Raw genomic sequence first — 26,440 nt, forward strand, 5'->3', positions numbered from 1 at the left:
AAATTCTTGTTTTATGGTTATTTCATGTTCATTAAATGAATAAACTATTGTTTTTACCTATTTTTACCAATGAAACAAGTATGTTTAATCCGTTTGGTGGTTCTTTGAGCAGGTTTACAACTAACATAGTGAATTTGACATGCATGATCGTAAAATGTACTTTTGACCACAGAGCATACTTTTATCTCTTTTTCGAGCTCTGTTAAACATCGAAAAAGGAACCCTCCTAGAGTCCTCTTTCAGCTCTTTTCAGACTCTCAAAATATGAAAAGATTGTCGGGTGCTTGTCCTTTTCATCTCGTAAATGGATTGGAAATGGCATCTACTCAGTATAAGTTTAACCCTTTTCTGGACTGAGATATATTACTTACAAAAAAGGAATACGTTGATCAAACATGGTCAATAGGTTCTCTCTTCTATTATTTTACATTTTTCAGACTTGAGAGACAAATTTATGAAAAAGAACTTGTGGAGTTTTCTTTTTGCCCCTTTTCAAACTCTCTAAACTTGAAAATCACTGAGTTCTCATTGTCGTTAAACTCATTAAAGCATCAAATAGCGACAAACTTGTCCATCATGACAAGAACGAGTTTCACCTTCGCTAGACTCATTAAAACATCACATAGTGATGGATTCACCCGAAGGGTAGAATTATACATCAAGAATATGTTATCCTCCTCAAGTTTGTTAAAAAATAAAGAGGTACTGATCAACAATGACTGGGGAAAATGGGAAAAGGGATAAATCACTTTATGGTAGCAAGTCGCTCTTGAACATGACACTTTCACTTCATCTATATGACTATTTGGGTTGGGTTATCTGCTTAATGGTTATCATACATATGGTTTATCACATCATCCATCACTTTGGTTTTGGGTCAATGTTGCCAATTCATTCAGTGTCGCCGACATGTTCAAGAGAAGTCACTCAGTAAAATTCATCCTTTGCAATACTCATAAACCTTCATTTTCATGATCGCCATTCCTAAGCATTGTGTCATCAGTCACATTATGTCTTCAAAATCATTACACTCATTTCATGTCGTTGATGGGGGATACATCAAGGCCCTCCTGCGACGAGTCGCTTCTTATCGAAATCAACACATTATCCAGGAAGTTGACTTAGAAACACCCTTCCAGTACCATGAGGCTTGCATACATCAATGAAAAGTTTCTCGCTTCCGATGACAGGTTGACATCACAGGCCTTCGACCGAAAGAATTTTTATGGTGTTTGACATCAAAACGTCCATTCACACCATGCAAAATGTACTGTAGTACCTTGAGAATCATTATCATTATTTGTGATTTCTCTCACGTCTATTAATAGCTTACATCATTGGATGGTAATCAGATGGTTTCTTCCCATGTTCGACTTTAGATCACATTTTCACATGGTTAGACTCGTACTTGAGCAAACGATTGGATGAGATAGAGGACCCCGGGTCTAGTTTCATCCATCCGGGCTGCTATTTCAGGAGAGTACTATATCATCTGTACAATGGCTTTACACAGACAATCATCTTATCATGGATCTATATCTGTAGAAGACTATCTGATTTATGTAAATGTAATGAAAAGTTTATATGCTGAGCATGGGTATACCTTCCCTCAGAAATTCATGAAAAATTCAAAGATATCATGATATTATGTATTGTAATCGATGCAAGTCACTGTCTGCTTTAGATCCTCCTCATCACATCATAAAGCATATCACTCAACATTATCATTTTTGACTTCATGCTTTAGGGGACAACTTTTATAGGTCTATTTGGGCACATCACTCCCAAAAATTAGATCAGTGTAAATAGGGTCTATCAAACCCTAATTCAGTTGCCACATGCCCTAGACATGCCACCTAATTGAGTGCTTTCATCCATGAGAGTTTTCTAACTTCAAACCTTGTTGAAGTGCTTCCTTGGGTCACCAGCACACATCTGTTTAGGGGTAAGTTATCTGCAGAGCAGGTAGCCCCATTCAACACTGCGTTGCAGAGCACCTAAGCCCAATCAAGCCTATGTTGGGCGAGAATCCTCGAAATTTTCATTGGATCCTGAGTATATTCCTCCTTTCTAGAGCCTTCCAGAAGGAACCCAACTCTTATCCTATCAATATGAGCTTGACTTAGGATAGCCTTGGATCATCTAATCCTCTATCCTCTCATCCCTTTGAACATGGAAACTAATCATCCAATTATGGAAAACCGTTCAATGCCATATTAATGACAAAACCACTTACATTCATTTATATATTGGCCTCCCATCATAGAGCCAAAGGAGCTTGGATATTATAGAGAAATATTGTTGGTTTAGAGACTTGAAATCATTGTAAAGTAATGTTATGCTGCTGGATTGATGTTTCTATTGGTGTGATGAGGGCTTGGACTAATCTGGATGAGTGAAACGAGATCGAACCACATTGGGTGTAACTTCTCCTTCTATCAATCAATAAAGTTGTTTGTTCCTCTTCCAATACTTTTGTCTATATCTATGATGAATGTATGTTCAAATGTTGTCAATTCCATTTGTTTACAATAAATAGATCATATGCTTTGATTTTTTTCGTCTTCTGTTTATGTTGGCATGTACCAATTGAGCAAATTTAGTTTGAGCGGGAGCGACGGGAGCAACTCATAGGAGATCAAAAGAAGAGAAGGATCACAAGTAGGTTCTTTTATCTTATCTGTTTATTGTAGGAAAAGGTTAAACATCTTTACTTCAATTGTTCTAAGTGTAATTACCTACTTAGGGAAGATATACTTATCCGTAGGTATAAATTCCGTATAACACCCATATTTAGCTTAGTATCTTTGCACTTCCTTGAACAATTTATGGTACCTCCTTCTGCAATCATCACTTGAAATTCTTTTCTTGGATATACAAATAAATTAAGAAGTTTTTCCAATTTGTAATTGATGAAGTTATGGGTACTACCTAAATCAATCAATACTATTACCCTTTGTTTTTTGACATATTCTTCTATCTATAGGTTTGTGGAGTATTGATGCCATGCATGCATGAGAAGATATTGTTGGATTAGTTTCTTCTAGCTCTATACCTTGTGAAGTTTCCACTTATTGATCTTCTTCATATTCATAGTTTATGTAGAATAATTTATTCTCACTGCATTTATGCCCTTTACTATACTTGTTGTCATAGTTGAAACATAGTCCCTTTTCTCTTCTTTCATACATTTTATAAAGAGTCAACCATGCCACTTTTGGAAAGGGAGCATGATTTTCTTTATAGTTATTAGTGACCAATTTTCTAGTGGCCATATTTTTACTTTCAACTTTCCTTACCAAACTAAAAACATGATCTAGAGATTTAGGTTCAAAGAGACACACCTCATGTTGGATGTTTTCCTTTAAAGTTCCCATAAATAGGTCTAAAAATTTATCCTCTGAAATATTCTTTATCTCGAGACTCAACTTTTGGAATTGTTAAATGTGCTATGTAATTGGACCCTTTTGTTGAATATTTACCAATTGAATAAAGAATGTGTTACTCTTAATATCCCCATAATGTACTATCAATTCCTCTATGAAAATGGACCAATATTTAATATAATCCTTTTTTTTTCACAAAGTCATTGATACCATACATGTTGGTGTAGCTCTAAAAAATTGATGTAATATTTACCTTTTGTAAGGATGCCACTTGGTGTATATCAAATTATTGTTCCATTTGAAATATCCATATTACAAGATAATTACCATCAAATTTCCTCATATCAAACTTCAGAATGTAGTATTTCCTTGATGCCGACTTGAAGCCCTAATGATGTGGATCTTGGATTGAAAATTTATGATTATGGCGTTGTGATTCAATTTTTTTCCTCTCCAATTCTGATAGCATACTCGTCATATGAGATTGATTCTTAACAACATGCTTCCCCTTATGTTCACAATTTCCTTGGATCTCCACATTCCTTTTAGGAAGCCTCTCCAAGAGAAGATTTTCCATGGAGATCATGGATTTTTGTATTTCTTCCTTATTTTAGTTCATCTTCTTTTCAATTTGTCTTTTAAGATTTAATTGAGAACCTGAGAAATCCACCTTTTTCAACATGCTACCATCCATTTCATTAACTTTCTTCTCTAATTGAGATAACCTAAATTCTAAGTATTCACTTTCTTCATGAGTCAAGGATGGGACTTCAGTGTATTTAATTATTGTAGTAACTTTCCTTGGAGGCATGTTAGAAAATAATAAAACCCCTTCTCTTTATTGCAACAAAAAGGGGATCTTCTAATGAATAGTTAGGTCATTAGTAATCTATGTACCTTAATTTGGAAAATATCAGAATGGATGAAGATTTATTGATATATCTCTGAGATTTCAGGAATTTTGAATCTGAAAATTTGTTTTATAATACTATGATATGTAATTTCTGCAATTCCATAGGTGTGAAATTAATTTGATGTTTCAACTGAAAGTTATAGCAACTTTCCAAAAGCTAGTTGATTTTTTGGCCTCTTCCCACGAGCAACCTTCTACAGCGTGCCAAATGTAAAATTCTTGACATATAATTACGGAACTTGTCCTTGAGGTACTTATATATGTCCCTTAAATTCCTGAAGATTTCACAGTCCCAAAATTTCCAAACAAGAAGATATAGCAAAAATACCAAGTTGGCACATTTAAAATGTATTCCATGATTGTTCAAAAACCATACATTCCATAGGATATAGATTTGAAACTATAGAATAAAATATTACAAAAATGGAACCATCTATTCCTTAATCTTTATCCTTGATATAGTCCAAGTTTCACTTTATGGAACCTTAAAGAAAAAATAGTTATAGCACAAATGCTAAGCTGACCTGTTTGAGACTAAATTATGGAGGATACAAAAACACTAATTTCCTTGGTGCATATCTATAAAAATATATCATATCAAGAACTATAACTTGGACCAACTATTCACCATGATTTCGCCAAGTTTCATGACCTGAATCCTCACAAAAAAAAGTTAGAGCGAAAGTTTGAACTGACCTATTTGAGATAGAATTTAGGAGCATTCAAAAACCCTAACTTCCTTGGACCATATGTATAAAAATATAGCGAGCCAAGATCTAAAAAATGAACCAAATACTTCCCAATATGTCTTCTCAATATGCCACAATGACCTGTTTGAAGAAGCAAAGCCCTAGGATCAAGAGATTTGATACGAAATATTATGATCCTTGTGCCTTAAAAATGATAAAAACCAATAATTACAGTTGAATTCGAGGGAGAAATATCCTTTTACAATAAATACAATGAACAAGATAATATTTGATTATCCTAAGACTATGTCTCCTTAGTATATATATAGGAGAGAAAGGATACAATTATAATAAAAAAAGACCATGAGGGGTTCTATCCTACATAACAATATAACAATAGAAAAGTAATTTCTCAATATATAGGTCTTAATAAGGGGTTTTTGGGTTAGCATGGGGCTTATATAGGGCTTAACAAAGGGAGTAACTACTAAGGTGAAAATTGTGACACTATCAGGTGCTGCACATTCTATAGATCTCCAAGTGAGGATTTGCACTCGGTTGCTATATTTTTTTGTAACAAGAACAATGCTTAATTCCTTCATTGAGTCATTGTATGAGAAAAAAATATCTAAAGAAATTTCCTCATCAAGTCATTGTAGCCAATCCATTGAATCTCGAGAATTGTACTTTGTCCTATAAATTATAATGATTTCTTTTCTCCTAGACTTGCACTCAAATATATTTGAAGTCCCAAAAAAAATACAACCCTAGAGGCACTTTGGAAGGTTGCACACTATCACCACAACAAATTTTCTTCTCAGTTCAAGTTATATTTCCTCTAGCATAAAGAGAGAAAATGTGGGAAAAGGTGTTTATAATATTCTTTAGAAAATGAGAGATGATAGTTTATCTAGACCAATGTCTATCCAATGGGTAATAGATTCAAGATCAATACTTATGATGGTTTAACCTTGTATGGAAGGAGGCACAACTATGTTGTTACAAATGTGCTCTAACCAATCACATATATTTGATTCAATATGCAACAAAAATAAATGAGGGGTCTCCTAAATATGGTCCTCACAACATGTACAAAAAATTAACCAAGTAATAATGTGAAACCATGATTTATCAAAGGATAACCCCATAGGAAACCATAAAATAAGTAGTACTTCTTTATATAACAACAACCAACAATATCCCCAAGGGTTAGCTCAACTGGTCGAATCTTTGTCGTTAAATAACCTTTGCTATTGAGAGGTCATGGGTTCAATTCTATTGACACTCTCAGTGTCAGGATCCATGGTTGAGTCAGTAGGAAGTGATCCATTTGGGTGGATATCCTCGGTACAAATATACCGTGGACGTAGTGGTCACCAATCTTCGGGGACTATGCACCACATAGTAAAAATCCTTGAGGGTTATCTCAATTGTTCAAGTCCCTATTGTTAAATAACCTTTGTTATTGAGAGGTCACATTTTCAATTCTCTCGACACTCTCAAGGTCAGGCTCCATGGTTTAGCCAACATAAAGTGATCCGTTTGGGTGGATCTACCTAGTACAAATATTATGTGGATGTAGCGGTCACCTATCTCCAGGGTACATGAAACACATGGGATAAATAAATAAATAGAAACAATATATTATTATGCAAGTGTGATTTCACCAAAAATATTGAAGAGGCTTGAACATTCCACCCTTAACCTTCAAACCCTAACTAGGGAAACCATAAAAATAGAGTGAACAACCTTAACTAAGAGATTAGAATAGTAAATATCCTTTAATAACCCGAAGTTCACAACAAAAAATGGAGGGTTTAACCCTATTGTCCTCTTCCTCGAGAAAATATACCCTTCCCAAGTAATATTTTCATAATTTTTTATAAGCCAAATCAAGCCAACTAAGCATAAAAACGTGAGGAACTCCACATTAAATAACCCTTGAATTTTCTCTCCCAATAGGTCTTCAACTAATCTTGGATGGGATTTCCCAAATAATCAACCATGCCTATACCAAATGAATCATATCCTTTATTTTTATGTATCAAATTAAGCCCTAATTCATAAATAATATTTCCTTTTAGAAGGCCCCATAATCCTCCTTGATGTGACACTTTTTTTTTCTTTTCAATGAAAAAATGAGTCCATATTATCATTTTTCATATTTCTATTTCATGAGATCCTTTTAAAGAAAATTAGTTTGAGGGTGAACAATGTCATATGCCATCTGCTTGGGAAAATATATTTCCTCCAAATATGTAGAAAATTCCTTAAACAATGTGTCCTTACCCCAAATACCTCAAAAGGTGAAATATGCCTCAAAATATGTAAGAATGGACTAAATAATGTCTCCTTACCCCTTGAAGTTCTCCTCAAAGGGGAAACATTCTTTCCAATAAGTGGAATATGTATTGAATTATGTGTAATGCCCCATAAATTCACTTTATCATGCATTTGAAGCCCTTTTGCACCAAAACTCCATCTTACAAGGGGGGTATTAATGATTAAGCTGGTAAAATGATCCCTTAAAGAATAATGTTTATAATCAAGTGATTTGTTTTGACCAAAACAATGTTCCAAGATAGAGCATTCCTCCATTAGATCTTTCCTTTTCCACTTGTCATGCCTCGAGCCTCTGCCAAGATAGGGTGCTTATTCTCCTTAATGTTCTTGGCCTCCCATACATAGTGTGTTTCTATTCTAAGATATATTTGACCCCTCAACTTGCCATAAATAATGTTTTGAAAATCTCCTAAATTGGAGCTAAAGTAGGGGGTTCCTATTCTAGTGCTTTCATTCACAAGTATGCTAAATCTTCTAGAGTAGAACATGGTGCAATATATTTTCAACAACTTGTGACTATCCTTGAACTCCGTTGATGTTTTTCCTATGCTTAGTGAGAGAATAAAGGTGCATGAAAATGCAAAACATGCCACATATTTTCAAAAGGTAAATAGTTTGAAATAATTAATGACAAACCCCAAAACTTTGATAATCATATAAAGAAAATGGAGTGGCTATTGCATGATATAAATCACCTCATCCTTCTAGCTACCCCAAGTTGGAGCATTTTGTATGGTTCCCAAGATTTAGGCATAGATATTAAGGTTCATTAGCCCAAGTCCGCACAATAAAACTAGATATTTTACCATAATACTTTAAGTTATCCAACCATGATATTTGATACTCACAATATCATATAATTAACTCTTGAATGTCATCAAAAGGAAGGTTATGGTTCTAAATATCTAGCATTTAAGATATTAGCCATGTTGAATTTATAAACAATAAGAATTCCATTTGGATTTTTGTTTTCCAAATTTTTATTTATTGGGTCTTTAAAATTTTACCATAACCCATTTAAAAAAAAGAAAGAAATCACTCATTTATTTACAATTACCTCAACCTAAGGTTCTAAAATCACATCAAAGGTTCCTATCGATCATGGAATACGAGAAAGCACTTGAACCTCTGTAGGTTCATTAATACAATTACATAGACATGTAATAAGTGAAACTATGTTGTTTAACATTCACTTTGATCCCTCCTAACCACCACCTTATACAATATGGTGGATATAATAAAATAACATAAATGTTGAAATATCATAAAACATATGTTAAACAATCAATATGCCATGATTTCAATGTCTCTACTCGTATGTTAGGTGGTTTATGGCCAAATTTAGACATGACTATAAGAAAAATCCCCTTAGGAAGTCCATCATCCTTAATTCTATCAAGCAGAGGGTTTGAAATAAAGGAGGAGACTTTGTATTAATATCTTCTTTCTTTCCCCATATGGCATCCATGGGCTCATAGTGTTATGACTAGCCCTTGATTATTTATATGCTTATGTTCCTCAATTATTTTTCCTTTCCAGATAACATGCATATAGGCTATGTGGATCTTTCATCATTTATAAGAACATGCAAAGATTTCCATACGACACTAATATAAAAAGGATTATAGACACTTCGTTTAGTAAAGGGACACATAGTACATTGTGCACTAGCAATCCACAAGGTAGGGTGAATCTATAAGCTACTTCTCTAAACCTTTGTAGGATATTAAAGGCTAAAGGGATGAATTGACATAAATACTAAAAAATGATAATAAAACCACAAATAAATATGTGACACATCAACACTACCTCCTCAACCACAATGAGTTGCGATATAACACAACAAGAAAAAGAGACGAGACTAGCATAACTAAAGTAAGCGACCAAAACTAAAGACTAACTGACTCTGACCTAAACCCTACTCTACACTTCCATATAGGGAGAAGTTAAATAATAAAAGTGTTAGGGACCATAGTAGGGCTTCAGGCGAGTGTGATTCACCCATCTAGGTCAAAGCGTACCATCAATTTGCGCAAGTTTAATAGCTCCAAACTCCTTGATTTATGCAACTATAAAAGGTCTCAACCAATGCATTTGAAGCTTCGTAGGATGCTTTACGTACTTATTGTAGTAGAGAGAACCTGATCTCCAATGTAAAAAAACTTGTTCTTAATATGTCGATCATGCCAAGCCTTTTGTATTTTCTTCTCCACAGTTTGATGGAAATATTCTAAGAGCCTCTGTTCATCGAGCTACCATAAATCTTGAAGTATTTCCACAATAGATTCATCATCAATCATCTTTGTAGCTTGCACAAAATATAAGTTAGAAATACTAAACTATGTAGGGACTATAACTTCTCTTCCATACACCAGTTGGAATGGAGTGTATTTGTGCAACCTTTTAGTAATAGTTCTATATGCCCAAAGTGTAGCGGGAATTCTTTCATCCCAATCATCCTTGTTAGTAGAGCATACCTTAGTAAGGATTTTTTCCAATATTTTGTTGAATGCTTTTGCAATTCCATTATCTTGAGGATGATATAGACTAATCTTATGATGTTATATCAAGAATTCGCACGTTATGGTTGCAATAGTGTCATTAAGGATGTGAGTTCCTTGATCACTGGTCAAGATTCTTGGGCAACCAAACTTGGTGATAATTTTCTCAAATGTAAACCTTGTTGCAACATTAACAATACAATATTTTGTAGGAGCTAATTTTTCCCATCTTTTTAAGTAGTTAGTTGCAGTATGATATACCTGGCATTTGAATGTCGTGCAGGAGGATTGATGGGTCCAATAAATTCAACTACCCATTTTTCGAAAGCCTGCAATACATAGAATATATGAAGTGGAAGTTCATATTTCCGAGAAGGTCACCCAACCCATTGATAAACATCACATGTCTTAGCAAACTCCTTGGCACCTTTAAAAAAAGTTGGCCACAATAACCCTACTTGTAGTACCTAGTAGGCAGTTGCTTTATGACACTCCCATAGAATGCCATCTCTGTCATGATTAAAAACAAATTTGTGCAATATGCTATCAAGACCCAAATTATATAATTACCCTTCAATTAGGTAATAATTGGATACTCTCACTACCAGATGCCTCTTTTGGTTTGCAGAATAGTTTTCAAGACACGTATCAATAGTTAAGAAAAGTGTGATATCTTCGAGATAATCTAGAAAAGCCTCAACTTTGAATAAGTCTAGATCAAAAATTTGATCATCAATGGAACCTCGAGACTCTCGTGACTCCAAGCAGGAAAGATGATCTGGTCCTACATTGGTTCATCCAGGCTTCACAACAACCTCAAAATGAAATGTCAGAAATAACAACAACCAACGACAAATCCTCCCTTCCAACATAGGCTTGTTGACTAAATACATTAAGGTTGAATGATCTGTAAATAATTTGAAGTTCCCACCCAAAATAAAATGGTGAAACTTCTGAAGGGAGCATACCATTGCTAACCATTCATGCTCGGTCATAGTATAGTTGTGTTATAGAAAGTTTTCGACTAGCAAAGTATATGGGATGGTCCAAATTTCCTTCTCCAATTTGAACAAGGATAACACCAAGGGAAATGATGGAAACATCAATATGAACATGGAATTATTTTTTCCAGTCAGGATAGACTAGAATTGGAGCACTGGCTAACTTTTCATTCAGGGTCGTAAAGGTAGTATCACACTCAGGAGTCCATATAAAATGCTCAAAATTCTTTAGGAGCTTCTCCAATGGTGAAGTAATCAAATCATATTTGTGGACGAACCTATGATAATACCATGTGTTCCTTAGAGTGGATCTAAGTTGTTTCAAACACTTGTTGGCAGTGGCATGTTTAGAATGACCACAACCTTAGGTGGGTCGAATGACACACCAACCTTGCAAACAATATGCCCCAATAAGTTTCCAAAAGGTATAACAAAGATGCACTTATTTAAGTTGAGAGAAATATGTAACAGTTTGCATCAATCAAACATCACCCTTAACAAACTTGAATGATTTTTCAAGAGACTATAAATAGTCCAATCATCCATATAGACCTCCAAGAACTTGTGTATATACTCGTGGAAGGTTGTGATAACGATTTTGGAAAAGACTACAGGTGCATACTTAAGGCTGAACGACATCACATGATAGGCATATGAACCCCATTTTAAAAGTAGTTTTTTTCTTATCCTCTTCCACGATGTGGACTTGATGATATCCTAAGAATCCTTATATAAATGAGTAAGCTTCCCGACTTGCAACATTATCCAACAATTCATTAATGAAAGGGGTAAGAAATGGATCAAGCACACATGAATTATTTAGATTGCGATAATCAACACAGACTCTAATCTCATAAGAGTCCTTATTATCCTAAATGATCATAGGACTGATCTTGTCAGCCTCATCCATAAGGAAGATAAGTTCAGCTGCTAAAATATTGTCAATATCAATTTTGACATTTTCTTTGACTCTAGGATTTAATTGACACAGACAATGCTTTACTAGATGGGCATAAACCTTCAGAACAATCTTCATTTCCCCGAGATCTCCTTTAATACCTTTCAACTCTGAAACTGATGCAGGAAATAGGTCCTCATACACCTTAAGCAAATCGAAAATCTCTTTGGTGGTCTATTCATCCCAATAGTATCCGATAGAGGCCAAATTAGGCTTCTCATCAGAGTCAATATTGAAATTATACAACTTTAAGTGTTGTAACTATGGGGAATCCTATGGGGGGTCATCCTTAATGCTGCGCTTTCCTTCAGATTCCTTGAAAGAGAGATGTCTCAATCATTCTAAATCTTCATCATCGAGTTCCCTCTCAATTTTCTCTCAAGTAAAAACCTTCTAAAAACCTTAATTAGGTACAATTCCGCAACCTGATTTATCAAATAATTATGCAATAGGTTTCCCTATAGGAAATAAAAGCCATTTTACAACTTTCAAAGCCTTTGCAATATGAGAATCTTCATCGGAGAAACTGAAATCAACATAGAATTAAGAAATCAACTCATCCCAACTTGAAGTCTGTCTCTTCATCTCCTCCTTTAAATACTAGTCTTTAGGAATAGGTCCTAGAGTATGAATAAAGTAGTGTACCCACAATTCAACACATACTTGTTCTTCTTTCATTCTGCACTACGAGCATTAATATGTTTCTTGGGACTAGTATGTACTTGATACAAGGAGACAATACAAACTTCCTTTTCTGGTTCAGTAAATCTTCATAACAGAGTAGAATTTGCCATTCCTCGTGATGAAAGATGGTTGTAGTGAGCAGCCCACCACCGAGTAGGAGTAGCTTGAAGAGAAACATCCATTAGGGCCAATCATTGCTCCTCCACAACAATACATTCAATGTCTCATACAAAATCATCAACATGAATAAGATTATCAAAGATAGGATGGTGTCTTAGCTTTGTACTAATCCACCGAGGTGATTGAATTGTTGCACATCTCCTAGAATATAACTCATCATATCCATGTTTCCATTCCTCCATCATAACCTCTGACCCTATTTTAGTGTTTTAAAATCTTCACCAACTGAGAAACCCATCTGCTGTAGGATTAATATAATCCTCCATATTCCCTGTTCTCAACTGGTACATTTGTATCTTCTGCATCATCGATTGGCTTTGTATATCTAGAAACCTAATAAGGATCCAAAGGCTGAATGACTCTAACTCCATCCACTTCAAATTTCACAGTTTCCCTTTTTAAATCAATGATGGGATAATTCTCGAAAGCCCAGTCCACTCCTAATAAATATGGATAGGTATATTTATCCCCAATGATATCAATGAGTTCAAAATCAAAATAAATCTTCACACCAACAACATCTGCTTCCACATCTTCCAAGTGGCCAACATTAAAAATATAATATTAGCTAGCCATCCGCAACTAAATCAGATAGAACACCAGTTTATGCCTTCCCAGTGCTTTCCAAGTCTTTTTTGGTAAAATATTAACATCAAATCCCAAATCCAACATAGTATCTTTGATCTTATACCATCAATTTTAGCATCAATGCAGAACTCTCTCCTTGTCCTCCCTTTGTTGCATCTGCATGTTATACTATGTAGCTATGGTAAATTTGAGGAAATAGGGTGCTTTGATAACTCCTCATCTCTCATGAAGCCCTTCAACTTATTTCACAACTATTGAGAAAGATTGTCATCACTTAGAATACTAGGAAATAACTCAAACCACATTGTAACTTACTAGGCAGATTCTGCAAAAACTAGGGGCTACCCGATGATCTCCTTTCAGGAATCGAAGTTTGATCTTTTCCCGATCTCGCAATCCTATTACTTTGAGAAGAAGATCCTATATCTTTAAATATATCTAATTTCTTATTTTAATGCATTTAACATGGTTTTCATATCTCGAACACAAAATTTACATCTTGATTTTCTTTCTAATGTAGCTTCCACATCAATTCCATTAGAATTTTTTTTCTATTGAACTAATCCATTGGCCATAAATACCAAACAATATTACAAATTGGAGAATATTTGAGATGATGATCAGATTATTGAATTTATGACTTAGGAAGATACTTTTAAGTAATGATGAAGATGCTAATATTTTAACTCCAAAAGCATACCCAAAACTAAGAATCCCATTCCATAGTTTGTGGTTCGCTTGGAGAAATTTTATGATCTCCAAAACAAATTCAAGGGAGTTATAAATTACAAAACAAATAGTTCCTCTCTGTAGTATGAGGTAACAAATATCAGTACCAAGAAAAATCCTCATAACATTATTTAGGTACTAGATGCATGCCTACAAAAAAATTGCAATCATTAGTCTCTTCAAATAATATAAAGATATATTTGCATGGAAATATAGTGACCTTAAAACATATGATACATAAATAATCTAGAATGTTATTCCCTTGAATAAGTATGTAAATATTGTTTAGCGAAAATTAAGAAAAGTGCATCCAACATTAGATAAATAGATAACACAAGTATTGAAATATTTGTTGGAAGCAAAATCAATTTTTCTAGTTCGACATTCCTAATGGGTGTCCAACATGGTACATATCAGGAAAAAATGGAGAAATCAAGATTTTTAGTGTTTTTACAAATATCAATAAGGCCTCAAATAAATATAATTATCCTGTTCCACCCATGGAGAATATTCATCAATTAGTCTCTAGCTCAGAAATGCTATCCTTGATGGTTTTTAGGTTATAACTAGGTTTTAGTATACCATGTTGATCAATTGAAGACAACATTTTTGTTAAAATATCTATTTTGGAAACTTGGGTAAATTAATTCCTTGTTATTTTCTTAATGGAAATTTAATTTAGATTTAATTATTCATCTCATAAAATAAATACACTAGTCAATTGGAGTTATTTCAAGTGGTTGGGTGGAACGACTATTATCTTCCCCACCCAGGTTCAAGTCCCTGCTAGTGACATGATGAGTTATAATGGCTTGATAATTATTTTGCAATGGTTATGTGCCTGTGAATATTGTTGTATTGGCTTCGAGCCTTGTGAACTATTAAGTGAGTATGCTTGTGGGTTGCCCTGGTACCAACAACCTCACTGAAGCCCTCAGGATGAGAGGGAGGTTGATTTCTTTCCATAAAAAAAAAGAATAAAATACACTTGTTGGAAATTTAACTAAAAATAAAAAATGAACACTAATACACATGGGCGGAAAATACGACGACAAAATCTGACGAAAGGGATAAAATCGGAAAAACTATTGGAAGTTAAATGTATTTTTTGTTTTTTGTTTTTTAAAATCCCGACAGTCGTCGAATATCCGACAAGAGTTCCTTCACTATCGAGTATCCGACGGGAGTTCCTTTACTGTCAAATATCCGACGTTTGGTCCAATATAAAACAGATGTCAGGGAATCGTTGTATACCTGCCATTTCCACCATTAATGACTTCTTTCTGTTGGACAACGTCTAATTTGGGACCACTTTATGTTGAGTTTAACTAATTATAATAAATATAAGATTAATATTATAATTATATATAATATTATTAATATATATTAATTTAATATAAAAATTATATTTATTAATATAAAATTATATAATTTAACTTTATATATATATATAAACTTCGACAACAAAATTGCAAACCCTTAGGGGGGATGGCTCTGACGGCTTTCGTTAATCGCGACCGCGAGGGTTTAGGGTAGCCGCAGACCGCAGCTGCAGGACCACAGGTTGGAGCGGGAACCGGAAGATAGGGTTCAGATCTGCCGACAGATCGACCTCGACGACGGAAGGCTGCAGTCTCTGACCGGTATGGAGCGTCAACGGGAAACGGACCTCGTGGATTATTCCGAGGATCCGTTAGAAGGACAGTTAATTTTCCATAACCCTAATTTAGCAACCCCGGGTTTCGTTCCACCGACATCTGAAGCACCTCGCGCACAGGATTGCTTGCCGGTGGTCACCTTGCCGGATCCTTCTTCTTCGTCTATCGGCCTGGAGGCACCGCCTCTCTCACCTGGCACAGCTTTACTCCTCTCCTCCCTATCGCCTGATACCTTGGCCTTCGATCCGATATCATCACCGCTGCCCGATTCACCTACTGCTCAAGCGGATCTGAGGGAGAATGCGCCTAAACCTCTCCCGGATAATGGGGCAAAACCATCAGGATGCTTCGGCACTCCGGTTATAAACGTTAAACCCTCAAAACCCTTGCCGCTGTCCGGGGACTCAAATCCGCTAGTTGACCATCCATCTGCGCCTCGCTCCAAGAAGCGGAAATCAAAGTGTGTTAGGGCAACAACGAAAGACATCACCGTAACCTTCGACAACCCTACGGATTTTGAGGAAACTATGGCTATAGCGCGCACAGCGTTGGTCGGACATGTGCGGGGGCGTACCTTCACGGCGGAAAGACTGATGCGCTGGGTGAAAGAAATTTGGGGAGCCCTGCTCACATAGATGCCGGAGGTTCAGGTTCTCCCACGAGGGTGGTTCTCCCTCCACTTTGCAAATGAAGGGCACACGAATGCAGTACTTGAAAGATATTGGCATATTGAAACGACACTTGTGCTATTAAAGCGATGGAGCCCGCTATTTGATCCTGAACACGAACAAATCGCAGCAGGGCCTCTGTGGGTGCATCTACCGGGGCTTCCTTTACAATACTGGAGCGAAGAAGCTTTCACCAAAATCGGAAACGCATTGGGGACATATTTGGATCATGATCGATCCTATATCGATACTCGGAAGAGAACGGTGGCCCGAATTCTGGTACACCTGGATACCCGAGAGGGATTGGAGGAAAAAATTACATTGCAATGGGGAAAGCACAGGCGTATTCAGATACTGGATTATGAAGGAGTCCCTTTCCGTTGTAACCGGTGCCACCAAGTAGGTCACCTCTACAAGGATTTCCTATTGGTCAAATGTTCGGATAGCTCTCCAAAGATCTCCCCCATAGCATCCAGAGGGACCTCTCCATACATTCCTCAACCGTTGCATGGATTCGCGGTATCTCAAGGCGTCCAGGAGAATCCAGAGCTGAACAAGAAGGACACGCCCTCGCCTCCTATGACTTGGGCTCGGGCAGCTGCAGCAGCCGCACATGCCTCGCGTACAAATCTTATCTCTCCCTCTATCTCAATTGATCAATCATCAGAATTTGTTAATTCATTAACATGTTCCCTGGTGCATTGCATTATCCCCCCGCCTCCATTGGTCCCTTCCACTGCTCCACCCTGCTTGTCTCTCTCTTCGTTGCCTCCCTCTGATCCATCTACCAGGAAAATCCCCCCCTACCCATATTCCCTTCGACCTTGGTCCTCTCATCCGGAATCCTCTGAACCTCAGATAGGGCTGGGTATTGTCCCTTTGGGTGCAGGATCATCATCCAAAAGGGGAAGGAAATCTGATCTCAATAAAGCTATCAGACGCGCTGGAGCTGAAGTCGCATCAGGGTGAAAATCCACCATTGACGGGGTCCTTAGAGCAACAATCCCCCCGAAGAGGGGTCCCCCATGAAGTGCCTCTCCTTTAATTGCAGGGGTCTGGCTAGCCCCCCCAAAAAACTAGCCCTTAAACGAATTTTTGAGGTCGAATTCCCTGATGTCATTCTCCTACAAGAAACCCTAGGCTCTGCTGAGTCCATCTCCCTTTCCCTGAGCAACATATCGTCTAGATGGAACTTCATAGCCATGGATGCCAATGGTAGATCGGGTGGATTGGCGATTGGATACAACCCAAAAACCATCAGATTGGACTCTTCCTGGGGAGGACTTGGTTTTATGGGGGTTGACATCTTCTCAATGGATCTGGGTCTTACTCTCCGCATCGTCAACACATATGGTCCATGCCAACAGAGGGAAAGCTTTTGGAGACAGCTCCTCAGCAGAAGCCTGATGTCTCTGGATCGCATCATTCTGGGGGGTGACCTGAATTTTTCTTTGGGGTTCCGGGAGTCATGGGGCTCTATGGCGCAGGTAGACTCCATCACAGATTTCATGAGAAGTATTTTGGAGCAATATGATTTCATTGACATCCCTATGCAGAATCCTCTACCAACGTGGAGAAACAGAAGGGTTGGGACAGCGGCACTGGCTCGCAGACTTGATCGATTTCTGCTGAAAGGTCCTCTGATCCATCAGCTACACCATTACAAACAATGGGTAGGATCCGGGGGCATATCGGATCACTCCCCAATCTTAATGGAAATCATGGGCCCTCTTCCAAAGCCAAAAGCCCCTTTCAAGTTTAATCACCTCTGGCTTCTGGATCAAAGCTTCTCCAAATTAGTCACAGACTTCTGGAAAGCTCATCCCATCGATGGAGAATCCTCGATGGCAAGGGGTTTTGTCAAAAATTTGACTGAGCTCAAACACATTGTGATCGAGTGGGCCAAAGCAAAGAAGATAAGAGAGGATGAACAACTCAATATGGTGGAAGAAGAACTTAAAACCCTTTTGGATGAGAGAAATCTGGGATTCGGATCCATGGAGGATAAGGCCCGCCTGGTAGATTTGGAGAATCAAAAGCTTAATATTCTCAAGCTCAGGGAGGAATCGCTCAGACTGCGGAGTAGGGCAATGTGGCTTAAAGCTGGGGATGAGAATTCAAGATTCTTCCATAATTTCGCTAAAGGAAGGAGAGTGGCAAATACCATTTGGAACCTCCCCCTCCCGGGAGGAGGATTGGCGGACACCTTTAACAAACTCTCACAACTCGGCACGGCTCATTTCAGAGGGCTATTCAAAAGTCCTGCTGGAACAAATCTGGCTGAAATCATCAACGTGGCCTCTCATTTCCCCAGATTTGTAAATGATGAGGACATTGGCGCACTCACTGACCCTGTCACTATGGAAGAATTGGAAAGTACTATCAAGTGGTTTCAGAAGGAAAAGAGTCCTGGCCCTGACGGATGGACCATTGAGTTTTATATTGCCTTCTTCGACATCATTGGAGGAGATATCCTGAAGGTGGTTGAGGAGAGTAGAATATCGGGCCAGCTCTATCATGCTATAAACTCCACCTTCATTGCCCTCATTCCCAAATCGGACTCCCCATCATCCTTTGACGATTTCCGCCCTATCTCATTGTGTAATGTCCTCTACAAAATCATCTCTAAAATCATTGCCAACCGGATCAGGCCCATTCTGTCTAAGCATATTGCTCCTCAGCAATTCGCTTTTTTGGAAGACAGACAGATCCACGAAGCCATTGGATCTGCCCAGGAAGCTATACACTCCATATGGACCAAGCGCCTCAAATGTATCCTCCTCAAGATCGACCTCTCCAAGGCTTTTGACCGAGTCAGCTGGCTCTTTATTAAGATGATCCTCATCCATTTGGGCTTTCCCCTCCCTCTCATCAATTGGATTATGGCATGCATTACATCCCCTACTTATAGCATTCTGATTAATGGAGCTGCCTCACATTTCTTCCACTCAGAGAGAGGGCTGCGTCAAGGCTGCCCTCTATCACCTCTCCTATTCCTCATGGTAATGGAAGCTCTAAGCCGCCTGATTATCTCAGCAAAAAGGGAAGGAACTATCAAGGGCCTTAAAATATCAGATGAGTGTTTCCTTACACATCTCCTGTTCGTAGATGATGTTCTTATCCTTCTAGACGACAACATTCAGGATACCTCTACTTTCAACAGGATCTTAAAGCTATTTGCTCATGCCACAGGGATGGAGGTCAACCGGTCGAATTCCACTATTACATTGGTTGGCACCACAGTCAATGAATCTTACACAACAAGCCAAGCCTTTCCATATACCACTCAACCGCTGGACAGGGGGTTAAAATACCTTGGTTACTAGCTAAAACCCACTACCCAAAAGATTGCGGACTGGGTTTGGCTGGTTACAAAAGTGGAAAAAAGGATATCCTGCTGGTGTTATAGATATCTATCCAGAGCAGGCAGATTAACCTTGATCAAATCTGTTCTGGAAGCAACGCCGGTCTTCTGGATGGCTCTCGCCTGGATCCCTCGAAATATCCTATCAAAGCTTCAGCAACTTTGTAACAGATACTTATGGGCTGGCAATAAAGAAAAGTGCACCTTCGCTTGGATTGGTTGGAACAAGATTGCCCTGCCCAAGAAATGGGGTGGCTGGGGTTTGAAGGATCTACCCACATTTGCAAGCGCCCTGACAGCCAAAATGGGCTGGGCCCTGCTGACATCCCATAGCTTATGGACCAACATCACCTACCACAAATACATATGGCCCCTCAACATTATGGAATGGGCCAGACTCCCAACATGGAACAAATCTGGCATATCTTCTATTTGGAAAGCTCTCCTATACTCTCTATCGCTTATCAGGAACAACATAGTATGGCGAATAAAGAGAGGAGACAAAGCACGTATTGGAATAGACCCTTGGAGTGGCAGTGGTGGCAGACATCTGCTTCCACAAGCTCTGGTGGAATTCCTTACAGCTCATGGCATCAAGGTGATTGAACAGATAGCGGATCAAGAGCAATCAGATATATTCCATCAGGCTTGGAAGACAGCTACTCAACTAAACCTCCTGCAAAGATGGCATACAGCTTGGCGCGAATATTGTGCGGCCCTGATGGAATCCCACATTAGAATAATTGAGGGATCAGATGAACTTGTCTGGCACCAGGCTGATAGCGGGATATACACTCCTAAGGAAGGATACATCCAGTTAATTAAGCAGAAGAAACCTGAAGTTTTAGACAGTTGGTGGCAGAATATTTGGAAACTATCAGCCTCGCCTCGATCAAAGCTCTTTACTTGGTGCGTCCTCAGGAACAGAATCCCCACGGGAGATCATCTTATGCACCGAGCTCAACATGGACCGACGAGATGTGCCCTGTGCAAAGCTGATACTGAATCTACAGAGCACCTATTCCTGCGATGTAGTACTGTACAACTTGTATGGAATAATATAAAACCATTTATACACTATACTGGGGAATGGAGTGGTACTGATCTAATCAACGCTTGGATAGAATGGGACAAAAGACACAAGGGTTCGAAGGCTGCAAACTTGCCCATTATAGTAAACTGGTCCATTTGGAAAGCAAGGAACCATTTGATCTTCGAAGAGAAGGCCATCCACTGGCCTCTTATCGAGGCTGGCATTATCTCTGCATTCAAAGAGCTTCCGGATCCGCCTCCCCCAAAAATCCGCTGGCCAAATCCTCCCCCCATCATTGACCAGGGTACCCCTTGGGCATATTTTGATGGAGCAGCAAATGTACAAAGCTGTGGGGGTGGTTTCATTCTGCACTTAACTGATAAACACTCCTACAACATTAAAGCGGGATTGGGTGCTGGAACAAACAACTTCGCTGAGCTTATTACTCTGCGCCACCTTCTACACTTTGCATTAAGCCATCACTGCACTAGCATCAACATATATGGGGATTCACAGATTATCATAAATTGGTTCAATGATATTTCTACATGTCACATGCACACACTCAGCATCATTCTTGTTGAAGTTATACAACTCAAAGAGGCTTTTAACCATATCACTGTTTCACACATCTACATGGAACATAACAAGGATGCTGATAAACTGTCCAAGGAGGCCGCGCTGATGGAACAAGGACATTGGGAGATCACAGAGATTCTGGACCAACAGGAACAAAAAATTTACCATCGCCAATATATAGACCCGGGATATCCTACAGCAGGTCTACATGCTACTTAATTATTCAGGAGTATGACAGCAGCACTATATATGACAGTTTTTTGTATAGTCCTTTTTTGTAACAGACTGAAGGATGCCAAAAGGCATTAAAACTTTTAACAGCCTACATAGTATTAATCTGAGCGGTATAACCGAACAGCACAATCATGCAATTTTTGTAAAATGTACAGATGTATCAGTGAACATGGCATATGCGATAAGCATCTACATATGTAATCTTTCATATTAATGAAATATTACGGAATTTTCCAGTGGAAAAAATATATATAAACTTCGACATAGTAGGAAGCACCAATAGGATTGTTTTGAAAGGTTGTAGGTCTATTTTAAGGTCAATTTTTGAAGAAAATCATCACTCAAAGTTTGGTGAGGAAAAATGTCACATAACTTTCCTCAAGGAGGCTAAGGAGACTTGGGATCGGCATCAAGGGCTTCAGAGGATAAAAAATGTTATTTACCTTGTAAAAGATGCAAGGGCTTGGAGATAAGGAGACTTCTAATAAAAACAACTAAAAGGCATTGTAGAGACTATGGACACGTTGAAGGCAAGCATGAATATTATCCATTAGTAATTTATTCATTATATGTCTTCGTATTGTAAATTGTTTTTGTAAACGTTTATATGTATATTGTATTTTAGATTGCATGTCTTTGTATTGTAAATTGTATTGTAAATGTTTATATTCTTTTGGGAGATATTTGATCTATGTTTTCATCTATATGTGGAGAAATATTATTTTATTATTACGGTTAGGGTCAATTAAGGAGTTAGGCCAAGTTAGGGGTTAATTAGTTTATGGGCTTAGGGATAAGGGGTTATTATTTACTGGATTAGGGGTTACGGGTTAAGGGCTTATGGCTTAGGTGTTTAAGGGCTTGGGGAATGGGGTTAAGGTTTTAGGGAGTTAATGTATGTTTAGGGGGTTTATGAAAAAGTTTAAATTTATAAACCACAATCAATATTAAATCTTATGTTTCTAACCACAATGTATTTCACTCATAAAAGAGACTATCTCTCATTTTTAAGGAAAAAAGTATGGGACACAAGCCTTGCAATTGGTGTTTCAAAATGTTTTCGGTGACAATGAACTTTTTAACCCCAAGTGATATATAAGAGTGAATAATTATCTATATAAAGTCTCTTTTTGTGATAAGTAAAGGGTCTCATTTGTTGTAAATTGTGAGAAAACTTGAAGTAATATCAAAGCTATAATAGTTCTAGGAAAAGGGTATATTAATGAAATGTTTGATAAATCATTAATGGTTATTTTTTCCAAATTTATCTTACTTATTATCACTCATGCAAGGTCGTATAACATTCAATTTTGAATGTCCTTTGAAGTAGGCACAATGCTTTTATTCTATAACATTCACTTACCACTAAGTACAAAGGAGTGAGTTTTTGACATTTTGGTCAAATATTCAACTAAGTAGTAAAAAAGAAAGAATACCCCATTTTGTGTAGAAGGAGAGATTGACGTCGTGCCTTAGTAAAAAAGGGTTTCCTATGAAAAATGTCTTTAGTGGGTTCCCTACCACTTGCCTAAAGAAAAAGGGGATCCTATCTAATTTTCTTACATAGGTTATTGATTTCAAAGTTTATAAGTGAAAACATATGATGAAAATACAAAATAAAATGCAACTAATAAGTTAGATCAACAAACACATTGTTGCCTTGATTTTGATAAGCTAACCTAGACAATATGAGACCTACCTATTTAGGAGCAATGATGCAAAAAATAGGAAATTAGGAATAAAAGGGTATAGAAAGAATAATTAGAGACAAACACAAGACCAAACAATAAAGAATAAGAAAGACTTATCTTCCTCTTGTACATTCCTAGACCCATCTAGCCACCAACTAATTTTAGTAGTAACTTTCATTGTGAGAATACCTTTCATATAAGATTAAAAGTCCACATCCTCTTTAGAAATAATTTTTTTAATTAAAAAATGATTAAAAAAGATAATATAAGATCCACCCTCCACTTGTCATAATCGAAGATTTGAGAGGATCTAGGGATAAAATACATTTTGTGTCCTTTCCCCTCTCATTCTCTTGTCTTATGGAAGCCATTATGAACAATATTGTAGTATTTACCTTGAGGTTTTCCTTCTTGAACTTAATTGGTATTTCTTGGATTCGTTGGTATGATTGGTTGAGTCTTGTACTTTGAGTACTTTTGTAAATGTGATGGAATGGAAAGGGTTTGATGATTTTCAGGTGATTGTTCCTAAATTTTTTCAGTATAACCTTAAACATCTTGCTAAATTGTACAAGATTCACGATCACATTGATTTTTCGTATTTGTTTCTTGCTTTCACCCAAGCTCATGGTTGTTCATCGATCCTCTTAAAACTTCTGGTCTCTAAGTGAAATCAAGAAAGAGTATGACATTATAATGATGAATGAAAAATAAGATCAATATGTTTTTTATTATGATTGTGACTATATATCTCAGAAAGTGTCTCTCTTCCTACATGTCAAGAAAAGTAACATCTTTCCTAGATTTTTTCAACATACTCTTAAATATCTTGATAAATTGCACAAGCATCATCATTGATTTGTTGTCTTTGTTTCTCGTTCTCACCTAATTAGTTGTTTTTGTTTTCCTATATTATATTTGTAAACATTTATATCAACGTTTAAATATTTTCTATATATACTAATATTACTTTATTGATTGTAATTGTATAGTATTGCCCCCCTAGGGCATTGCTCGATGAGGAAGAGGTGGTTGTAATACAAGCGCCTATTCAAGAACATGGAACAAATATTGAGGATCAAGCTAATGATCCAATGGAAGAATATAATGATACTAATAACATAATTGAAGAACATGGGACAAACAGATTGATCCAAGAGACATTTAATAATGTTGGAATGGATGATGATGGCAACTAGTATGATGGTTGTGCTTTTGATAAAATTATACTTGAGAGGGAAATTGAACCTCTTTATGAAGGCTAAAAAACATCTCTTCTCTCTGTTGTATTGTTGCTAGTCAACTTAAAGGTGGTGAATGGTTTGTCAAACACATGTGTGACACAACTCCTAAGGTATGTAATATATTTTGTGACATTAATTAGTACTATATACATGATAAAACAATAATTTTTTCCTTTGTTTTTAATGTAATTAGTATGTTGATCATAATTTAATTAATTTGTAACATTTGTTTGCTTGTTTAGTACATTAACCAATACTACTGTTTTTTTTATGTTGTAAATTCTTAGGTGAATTTCTTTTACCACCATCAAATGTTTTACCTCACACGTACCGAGATTTACATGCCATTATGAAATATATTGGAATGTAGTATCAAGCTATTCATGCATGTCCTAATGATGATATTCTCTATTATAAACAACACATGTCGAAAGAAAATTTCCCAAAATGTGAGGAGAGTATATATCAAACCGAGAAAGTAACACAAAATATGCCGCGTAAGGTTCTTCATTATATTCCCATAATTCCATGTCGTGAAAATTGTTTAGCTACAAAAACATAACACAACTTATGGATTACCATGCAACAAATAGAAGTGAAGATGGTGTTCTTTGAATGCCTACAAATGGATCTGCATTTAGGAATACAGATGAAATGTGGCCAAATTTTAAAACAAAACCTCGTAACCTTAGTCTTTCATTAGAAACTAAAGATGTCAATCCATTTGGAGAGTTCATATCTACTTAGTGTGACCTATTTTTGTTATCAACATTAACATTAATCCCTGGAATTTAATAAAGAGGGAGCACATAATGTTGATAATGATTGTTCCAGGTATTAATTTGTTTACTCATATATGTTCATTTTTTTCTTATATATTTTTTATTTACTCATATATGTAGTAATTATGTAAGGTATGTTCAATCAATTAGGTAATTACCAGGTCAAAGTTATGAATGTATATATCGAGCCTCTTATTGATGAGTTAGTGGAGTTATGGAACAATGTCATTATGTGTGATATATCTAGACCAATATATGCACAAAGGGAAATTGAATTCCATGTAATGCTTTTATGGACAATTCATGATGCCCCAAGGCTAACACATTTATGTGATATGTTATAACGTTACCCTACACTTTAATAATGTTTAATTTTATGAAGTTAATTTCATGTACATTTTTAAAATAGTCCCTTCATTATACATACTTAAAATAATTGATATAAAAATTATTCCATCTCTTGTAGGTCTTCAAACAAAGGGTAAATTTTCTTGTCCAGTTTGTGTTCCCAATATTAAATCTCTTCGTTCACTAAGCTTAGGAAAGGGGGTGTTTGATGAGTATAAGCACTTCCTTTCTAAGAACCATAGGTACCAAAATATCGAAAAAACATATTTTCAATGGGAAAGGAGAGACTAGATTAAGACCATGAAGAATGACACCTCGTGCATGGAAGTTGCAATATAATAGTCTCTCAAGGTATGAATTGGATTGTCTATGTATCAATATACATGATATGTTTGGATTATTTTGTATTTTTATGTATCAATATACATAATATGTTTGGATTATTTTATATTTATATTTTGATATTTTGTACATGATATGTATGAATTATATTTCTCTTCATTGTACTAATTGACAGGTTATGTTGTTGTTATAATATATTTAACTATGATTCACCTTGTAGGTCATCAAGTAATTAATAACAGGGCACTTCCACAAGGAATGAAAAGTTATCTCGAGTAATTTAATAGACTCCCCTACTATAAGCACCTAGAAATTGTTCATTTGTTTGATACAATGCACATCAAGAAGAATGTAATAGAGACCTTATGATGAATCTTAGATGGAAGGAGAGATAAAGAAAAAAAATTTAAGATTTGTAATTACATTAAGGAGATCAATTATGAAATGCAAAGTGCAATTCATTCAAATAGTGATGGAAATGACCAAAATATAAGAACCCTTCCATGGTTATTGACAGAGAAACAA

The 26,440-nt window shown here is 36.6% G+C and overlaps 1 long non-coding RNA gene across 1 annotated transcript in view; it reads left to right on the forward strand.

Moving 5' to 3' along the window:
- The window catches only part of LOC149144443 (uncharacterized), a 72,551-nt gene extending 48,010 nt beyond the window's left edge, over positions 1-24,541 (forward strand). The window contains exons 3-4 of the long non-coding RNA XR_016264971.1: positions 2,604-2,661; positions 24,192-24,541. This is a non-coding gene — a long non-coding RNA (uncharacterized LOC149144443). The remainder of the gene's footprint in view (positions 1-2,603; positions 2,662-24,191) is intronic.
- Positions 24,542-26,440: the final 1,899 nt, after the last annotated feature.

Source organism: Pinus tabuliformis, chromosome X (genome assembly GCF_031772625.1).
Source record: "Pinus tabuliformis cultivar Carrire ecotype Pingquan chromosome X, CPIR1, whole genome shotgun sequence".
NCBI classification, from domain to species: Eukaryota; Viridiplantae; Streptophyta; class Pinopsida; order Pinales; family Pinaceae; genus Pinus; species Pinus tabuliformis.